Here is an 8,479-nt window from a genome sequence, read left to right as displayed (position 1 = left end):
CAGATTGCATCTGAGAAATCTGGTCACCTTATTCATGGGACATCAGCACATTAGCTGTGTTGGTCCTAAATACCTTCTTTTTTTTTTTTTACTTGATTTCATCAAGGTAAATTAAATGGTTTCCTAACACTAAGCCAAAAAAACCACTACATGTATGAGAAAGGACTTCATCAAATTATCATGTAATTCATAATCATGCACACCCCAGTTAAGTGTTGGATAAAAAAGATAAATGCAGTACATGGTTTTGAACAGGAACATGCTGATCAGAAGGATGCCCTTATCCTTCCACTGTGGGTTCCAGGCCACTTTGTCCTGTGTGTAAGTGTACTATACCCATATATATATATATATATATATGAGCATAACTTTATGGTGAATGGTGAATGAATGGTGAATGGTGAATGGTCTTTATTGATGGATGACCATCAACGCATAGCCCTCAGATGGACCCCTGATGGACGAAGAAAAAGGGGACGCCCCAAAGAAACCTGGAGAAGAACCGTCGAGAGGGAGCGTGACATGCTGGGTCTAAGATCCTGGGAGGCGGCGGCTGCTGTGGCGAGGGACAGAGACCGGTGGCGTAAACTCGTTGGAGGCCCTACTCTTCACACCCGAAGAAAAAGGACCTAAGTCAAGTAAGTCAAGTATAGTACAGGTACCAAACAACGAAATTTGGGAGGGGTGACTCCCCTGGTGCTAGGAAAGAAAAAACAAACAAAAAAAAACTAAAAAGACAAGAAGGGAAAGGAGCTGGTTTACATAAATAAAGGCTATGTACACTATCCACTATACTATACTGTACAGATAAAACACTGTGCTGTACTCTATGCTATGCTATACCTATTCTAACATTTCCTATTTCTCTGCAACCTTATGTACCCTATGGTTGTCATATTGCACATAGTGTTATTGCACATTCATTTAAAGTGTCGCAGTTTGCAGGCTTGAAATGTACACATTTGTGCCTCAGCACTACACCTGATTTTTCAATCCAGCAGCTGCCATCAATCCGTCCAGACTGTCCAGGGCCCAGAACCTAGGTCTTTGCTGTGTTCAGGGCCTGGATGGCCCTGGGGTAGAAGCTGAGCTTCAGTCTGTTTGTCCTTGCGAACATGGTCCTGTACCGCCTGTTCGAGGGCAGCCGAGCAAAGTGTTCGTACCCAGGGTGGGATGGGTCTCTGGAGATCTTGGAGGCCTTCCTGAGGCAGCGTGTGTTGTACAGCTCTTCCAGAGAGGGGAGGGGGGCGCCGGTGATCTTCTGGGCCGTTCTCACGACTCTCTGTAGCGCATTCCTCTCTGCGGCTGTGCAGCTGGAGAACCAGTTGCAGATGCAGTAGGTGAGGATGCTCTCCACTGCGCAGCGGTAGAAGGCCACCAGTATCTCCTGTCTGGTGTGGTCCTTCCTGAGGACTCTCAGGAAGAAGAGCCGCTGTTGTGCCTTCTTGATGATGGCTGCTGTGTTGTTCTTCCAGGACAGGTCATCCTGTATGTGCACCCCCAGGAATCGGAGGGTTGAGACTCTCTCCACGCTCTCTCCGTCGATGAGCAGGGGCTGGACCTCAGATTTTTTCCTCCTGAAGCCCACGATGATTTCCTGGGTCTTTGACTGGTTCAGCAGCAGGTTGTTAACCTTGCACAGCTTGCTCAGCTGCTCTACCTCATCCCTGTACGCCGCCTCGTCCCCCCCCGAGATGCAGCCCACCACGGTGGTGTCGTCTGCAAACTTTACGATGGAGTTGCTGGGGTCGACGGGGGTGAAGTCGTAGGTGTAGAGGTTGTAGAGGATGGGGCTTAGCACGCAGCCCTGGGGGGACCCAGTGCTGAGTCTGAGGGCTGTGGAGGTGTGGGAGCCCACCCGCACCCTCTGGGGGCGGTCGGACAGGAAGTCCTTGATCCATGCACATATAGAGTGTGATAGTCCCAGGTCTAGTAGTTTGGTCACTAGCCTGTCTGGAAGGATGGTGTTGAAGGCAGAGCTGAAGTCCACAAAGAGCAGTCTCGCGTAGCTGTTTCCCCTCTCCAGGTGGGATAGAGTGGAGTGGAGAGTCGTTGCGATGGCGTCCTCTGTGGACCTGTGGGCTCTGTAGGCGAACTGGTATGGATCCAGGTTGGGCGGGAGGCGTGTGACTATGTGGGCCCGGACTAGTTTCTCGAAGCACTTCATGATGATTGGTGTGAGTGCCACCGGGCGGTAGTCGTTTAGGCAGCTCACCGTGCTTTTCTTCTTATATGCAACATATGACATCCACAGTAGTAGATTATAAAGACATACAATGTAGTTGAGCATTTCTCAGCTTTAACCTTCATATGCCATTTGTTTGTGAGTTTGTGTCTATTGTATTACCCCCAGTGTCCTTTTTGCTTATTGCACTAGGAAAGCCGTGAGGTGTCATAGGGCACCAGTGAGTACAAAAACAAATCTACCTTTGCACTCGATCAAATGTCAGGACCCTCCTTTCATGACTTTTCCTAGATATGTGCGTTCTACCACCCAGCATCTTTACATTTTCAAAATCTAGTTAGTATAAAGCGTTTTTGCAGTATTTCTGTGTGTGTCTGTGTATTTGCCTTGGAATTCGGCTGCCATCTTTTTCTCCAAGGCTGCAATTCTCTTTTATATCAGCAGAGGTAGCAAGGGGACACACATTGTGCTCAAACTTCAGGCTTCAGTGCTGAATTAGATACAGTGGATAAGACTGATACGTATGTAACATAATGTGTTTATATATAGGCTATATATAGCAATAGGGATACATAAGATATGTATATGTACAGACAGTTATGAAAATGATAAACTGTACAGTTGTCTCCCAATCCCTTCAGATTTGTTGGAGCTGAGTTTTTTTTTACCCAAGTTCCATGCAATAGTGATAAGATATTATGATATGTGTAGCCTATGTACAGTTATGAATGATACACTGCACAGTATGTACCTATCAAGTTGTGTGGTGCATGCATAGCTCCCGCAGCAAAGTAATTGCAGTAGCCTACATTTGATTATGCATGTACTCATCAATGAATATTATATAACAAACGGATATTTATAATATTGTATATAATGTATTTTTTGTATATCACTGTAGACCACGGTGCTAGACCACTGGACCACCTCAGGCCACCAGTAATAACCATAATTGTGGATTACTATTTACAATTAGTAGTCTCCTAATCTCGCTACAGTTTGAGCGAGTCTGTAACTACTTTGGTTTCAGCCCATTCTTGCCTATAGACAACAATGTACAATCATTCATATTGAGTTTATTCACCCAATAAAGTAAAGATGAATAATACTGCCCTTCATCTTATTATCAGATGTTCAGTTATGATTAGACCTGTGTCGGCAATGATAATAATACACAACAGGCAAGACGGTTGTACCATAGATATACGCAGATTAATATTTGTAGATTCGTTTTCGAACATTAGATAGGCCTAGTTGATTTTGGCAACATTGTAGTAGCCAATTGCAGAGTGTATTAATTATTTTGTTTGTTTGAATCCTCACTGTGTTCATGTTATAATGTTTAGTGAACGAACAATTGTTGGGTGAATAAACTGTCTCTTGCCACAAATCGGAATTCTCTTGCCGTGAAATGTGTACATCAAATAACATGATGTCGGCGATCTACTAGAACTGGAGCGGGACGACTGCAATGTACCATATATATCTGCCATATCATACCGTTTTATATTGAAAAATATGATGGTAAATAAATACATGTGGGACCGATGTATGATATGGCAGAGGTGTGGTGTGTATCAGTCTGTCTCGTTCCAGCGAGTCAACTCGTGTTGACTCAATAAGACATTATTGCGCTCTGCGCTGCGGGCTACATTTGATTATGTAATCATCAACGAATATTATATAACGAACGGATATTTATAATAGGCCTACAGTATATAATGTATTATTATTTTTATTCTGAGCAGTCCCACTCATAATAAAATACTGATGTTCTCATAATATAATTATAGACATGGGCGTCACCACCATATATTTGGACCACCACCTTTGAAACAAGGTCGTTTGGACCCCCCCACATTTGCCATCAAAAATATGTTGCATGACTGGTCAGCGTTATTTTCATTGCTTCACAATCAAATCCGTTCCACTTTATGAGTAGGGGATTGCCCATATCCAGAAGTCCACTCCGCGTTTTACTTCTGTTTTTAACACGGCAGCAGCAGAATCAGACACGCACGCAGATTCAAAACATTCAGACTGAGGCAAGATGATATTTAGATCATCCACCAAGATGGATATAAGGAAAAAAAATTCTAAGAAGAGAAAAGTAAGTCAAAGTCATCCAAGTTTTCCCGTGAGTGGCCAAACAGCAACATTGCGTTCTCCCAAGGTCAAACACAGCCAGCTTTTCTGATAAGAATGTTAGCACCTTATGAGACATTCTCTGTATTAGCAATAGAATTAGCATAGCCTACTAGCAACCAAATACGAGCTAGATCAGCTATATGGCACATGTTTAAATGCAGAACAGACACAGGCGAAATGTCATCAAAATCACAGAATGGCGACAAACACCTCACAGTGCTTACCTGTCCTGTCATTATTGCATCTCCTGCCCGTGTTCATTGCCCTGAGCATTTGCACAATTTAATTTGGCCATTGCACCCACCCAAAGAATCAATTTTGCATCTGATTGCTTGAGCTAGGGTTAAAAAATAAGAAGAAAACACCTGTTCCATTTATTTTTCTATTTCTAAAATGCTTGTGATTGTATTTTTTGTATTGATGATTGTATTTCTATGTCAAGTGTTCTATTAGAGAAAAACAATATGAACAAGTGCTCAATGCATCCCCATTTCTCCTGATATAGGTGGTTGAGAATGAGAGTGAGTCAGAGGCAGGGGCAGCAGGCAGGGGCAGTGGAGACAGCTCTAATTCACTCTTTGATTTTGTTTGTTTGTTATAGTTGTATGTTCTGCAATGCACTGAAGAGGGCTAAGTTTGATTGTAATAGGCTCTGAGTAGCCTAGGTACATATTTTATGTTTCCTCATAACTTTTTATTCAATTTGTTGACTCAAAGTTACCTCATTCTTTTCTAATTCACTCTTTGATTCTTTTTGAATCTTCATATTTAATAAAGTACCTAAAAAGTGCCACGTGTCAGTGTCAGGCCTCTGTGAGTTAAACCAAAACATAATAGTAGTCAGTAATTGCAGACCATGCCAGCTCCAAGGAAAAACAAAGAAAGAGGGAGATTATTTTGGGTGTAAAACGCACCAGAATGCAGGAAATTGAATCTACTATTTAAAAAAATTCGGGGGGGGGACCCCCAGACCCCCCGAAAAAAAAGTGTCCCCCCCACATTCAAAAAGCTGCTGACGCCCATGATTATAGATATAGCCTAGCTAAATCGTGTAGACTGCTATGGAGGTATATTGAAAAATATGATGATAAATAGGCTACATGTGGGATGGAGGTAAGGTGGCAGATATATGTATGATATATTATGGCAGTTTCTCGCGCCTGTCCCGCTCTGTTGTTCAAAGACTATAATATAAAACTTTAACTTTACTCTCATTACTCTCATGTGCCGTGGGCTCTCGGAAAGCTGCGCATTTAATGTATGAAAATAATGTAATAGGCTACATAGGAATAAGTGTGTTCATATGCAAACATACTCGAGAGATATGAGTTCAATCTGTAAACTGTTATCATCTCAATAGGACGGCCAATGTAATGCGTTGTTTTTTTGATTTTGCATTCCTTGTTTCGTGGTAAACAAATCTCTTTCTGATCGTCCCGTTCACAAAAACCTAAGGTGCATAAGTCACGTAATATGGCGAAATAAATGTTCGTTCAGACAATACAAGATATATTGAAAAATATGATGATGAATACATGTGGGATGGAGGTACGGGGATGATATGTGGCATGTCCGCTCGCCAACTAAAGCCCATTCTTGCCTATAGACAACTGTACAATCATTCATATTGAGTTTATTCACCCAATAAAGTAAAGATGAATAATACTGCCCTTCACCTTATTATCAGATGTTCATAGACCTGTGTCGGCAATGATAATAATACACAACAGGCAAGACGGTTGTACCATAGATATACAGTACGCAGATTAATATTTGTAGATTCGTTTTCGAACATTAGATAGGCCTAGTTGATTTTGGCAACATTGTACATTGTAGTAGCCAATTGTCGCCAACTAAACACACCACATATCATACCTCCGCCCTATATGTATTTATCATCATATTTCTCAATATAAAACGGAGGTACGATATATTACCAGATATACAGTATGTATGGTATATTATGGCAGTTTCTGGCGCCTGTCCCGTTCTGTTGTTCAAAGAATATTATATAAAACGCATCACATGTTTGTCACTGTGTGAAAATGTTTCTGTAGCGAAGAACCTTGGTTCAATCTGGAGCTGATCAACTCTGGACGGCAATAGCACGTTGTGGGTGCAATTGTGCAAGAATAACACTATTTACAGCGCTGTCATTTATTGCTATATTTATTACTGTTATATATAAATGTGAACATTACAGATACCTGGTCAACACAGCTTGGGATTCCAAGGAAATTACATGGAACTATGTGTGAAAGGGACAACAGTTATTATATATTACAGTTATTATTTTTTTTCAACTTTCATTCGTTAGTAATGAAAACTCCCGCAGTCTTGATCAATCTCCTAGATCAATCTCCTCTCCACTTACGTTACATCTACAATGGCATGCATACGTTATTATATATATATATACGTATATATATATATATATGTTCCTTTTCAGCTGACTCTCTGCTCTGTCCCCACTTCTCTGGAACTTTATGCATTTTTAGAGGTAGTGTCTTGTCATTTTCTCTTCTTGTGTGACATCGCCATCCAGCGATTTTTGTGCGTCAGTACACACTCCCCCATTGTGAAGAGTGGTCGTGTGATTCGACACCTCTTTGCGCTAAAAGTAGGTAAAAAAAACGTCGCTGTTCTAGTGTTAAACAACTACAACATTGTACGTGAGCCATTGTTTGTTATTTCTAGGACTGGAGTTTCGAAAGCATGGCGTTTAATGTTGTTTTTTTTAACAATTTGCATCTTTTACCCTAGATTGCCATGGTAAGAAGAAAACTATTGGGTTTTCATCCTTGTAACCTATTGTATTCCCTGACCTCACAAATGTAGTTTGACACCAAATGTCAAATGTCATTATAGCCATAACAGTAGCAAATATATGGGGTGTGGTAATTGCCAATGGGCTCTGATGTATTGTTGGGGCCATTTTGAAAAAAAAAACTGATCTCACTTGTGTCTTTGGAAAAAAGTTTTTCTATGACCCTAAGGTACTTCCATGCCAAAGGGGACATTTGTTGCATTTACTGAAGTCAACGTGCTATATTTTGGACTAACAGCCTTTACTATAAGACGGTCTGTTGTTGAAGCCAGTGCAAATGCCGTCTCCTGGAATACCTCTCGGTTGAAGGGATATATCCCACTTGCCCGGAATCCTGCCTGAATGTTGGCCGGGGAAACTGCTAGAGGGAAGGCTGTAGCCACGATTTTGGGGATCTCGTAGATCGTCATAGTTTTCCCGGGGTTGTTTAGCATCCAGGCAGTGGAGGCGGTATTCGGTTGTTAAGTCTGACGTCACACGTGACGTTTAGCAATTTCCGGGTTCAAATTTAAAAAATCCCTGTACCAGTGTATTAAAGCGGTAGAATGACAGTTCAATCGTTTTTTAGACTCGGATCTATTCATACAACAATAGGCGGTGGGCCGAAGCTGTCTATCTGCTTTAGTTTTTGAAATGATCGATCTGCAACTGCAGACTAGTTGATTTTTTCATATAAGCTAAATGGGTTTTTTTGGAACATGTTTCCGTTTGTTGGCAGCCTATTTTCGAACAACGTTTTATGAAAACTAAACTTACGATTCATAGGTTAATAAGGAGAATGCTTGGGGCTACTATGCCGCTAACCAATCAAAACCCGTTAAAGCATCACCTGACTTGACGTCTGCCAATGATATTCCTACAAAATACGGAACTATGAAGACTGAGTTGTTTCTGATAACTTTACTGTCAAGTAATGTTTCAGGTAAGATTTGAATGTCATACTAATTCATATCACATATTAATGAACAAGTCCATGTCATGTTGTGTCAATACAAACATGTTCTATATGTTATTTTACTGAAAAACCCGACCTAACGTCACCCGCGATTGTGAAGCTAATTAATTAACAAGCTAGTTATCTAACTTTAAAGGGTACAATAGTTACCAATGTCAACTATGTCTATTCTCAATTATTTCAGTAATCATTGTGCCAAATTGGGACCAGTAACATTAACTTGTGTGTGAGTACGTTATACAGTATGTGTGTGCAAGCATGTTTTTGATATTGTCAATCGTCTCACTTTTACGAGGTGAGCTGGTAAGACAAAACCCAAGACTAAGTGTATCTTCACTTGCCTTGCCTATAATTGACGAGACTA

The sequence above is a fragment of the Nansenia antarctica genome (genome assembly GCF_963989245.1).
Source record: "Nansenia antarctica genome assembly, chromosome: 2".
In the NCBI taxonomy this organism is placed as follows: domain Eukaryota; kingdom Metazoa; phylum Chordata; class Actinopteri; order Argentiniformes; family Microstomatidae; genus Nansenia; species Nansenia antarctica.
The sequence above is the reverse complement of the archived record's forward strand: the minus strand, read 5'-3'. Positions refer to the sequence as shown.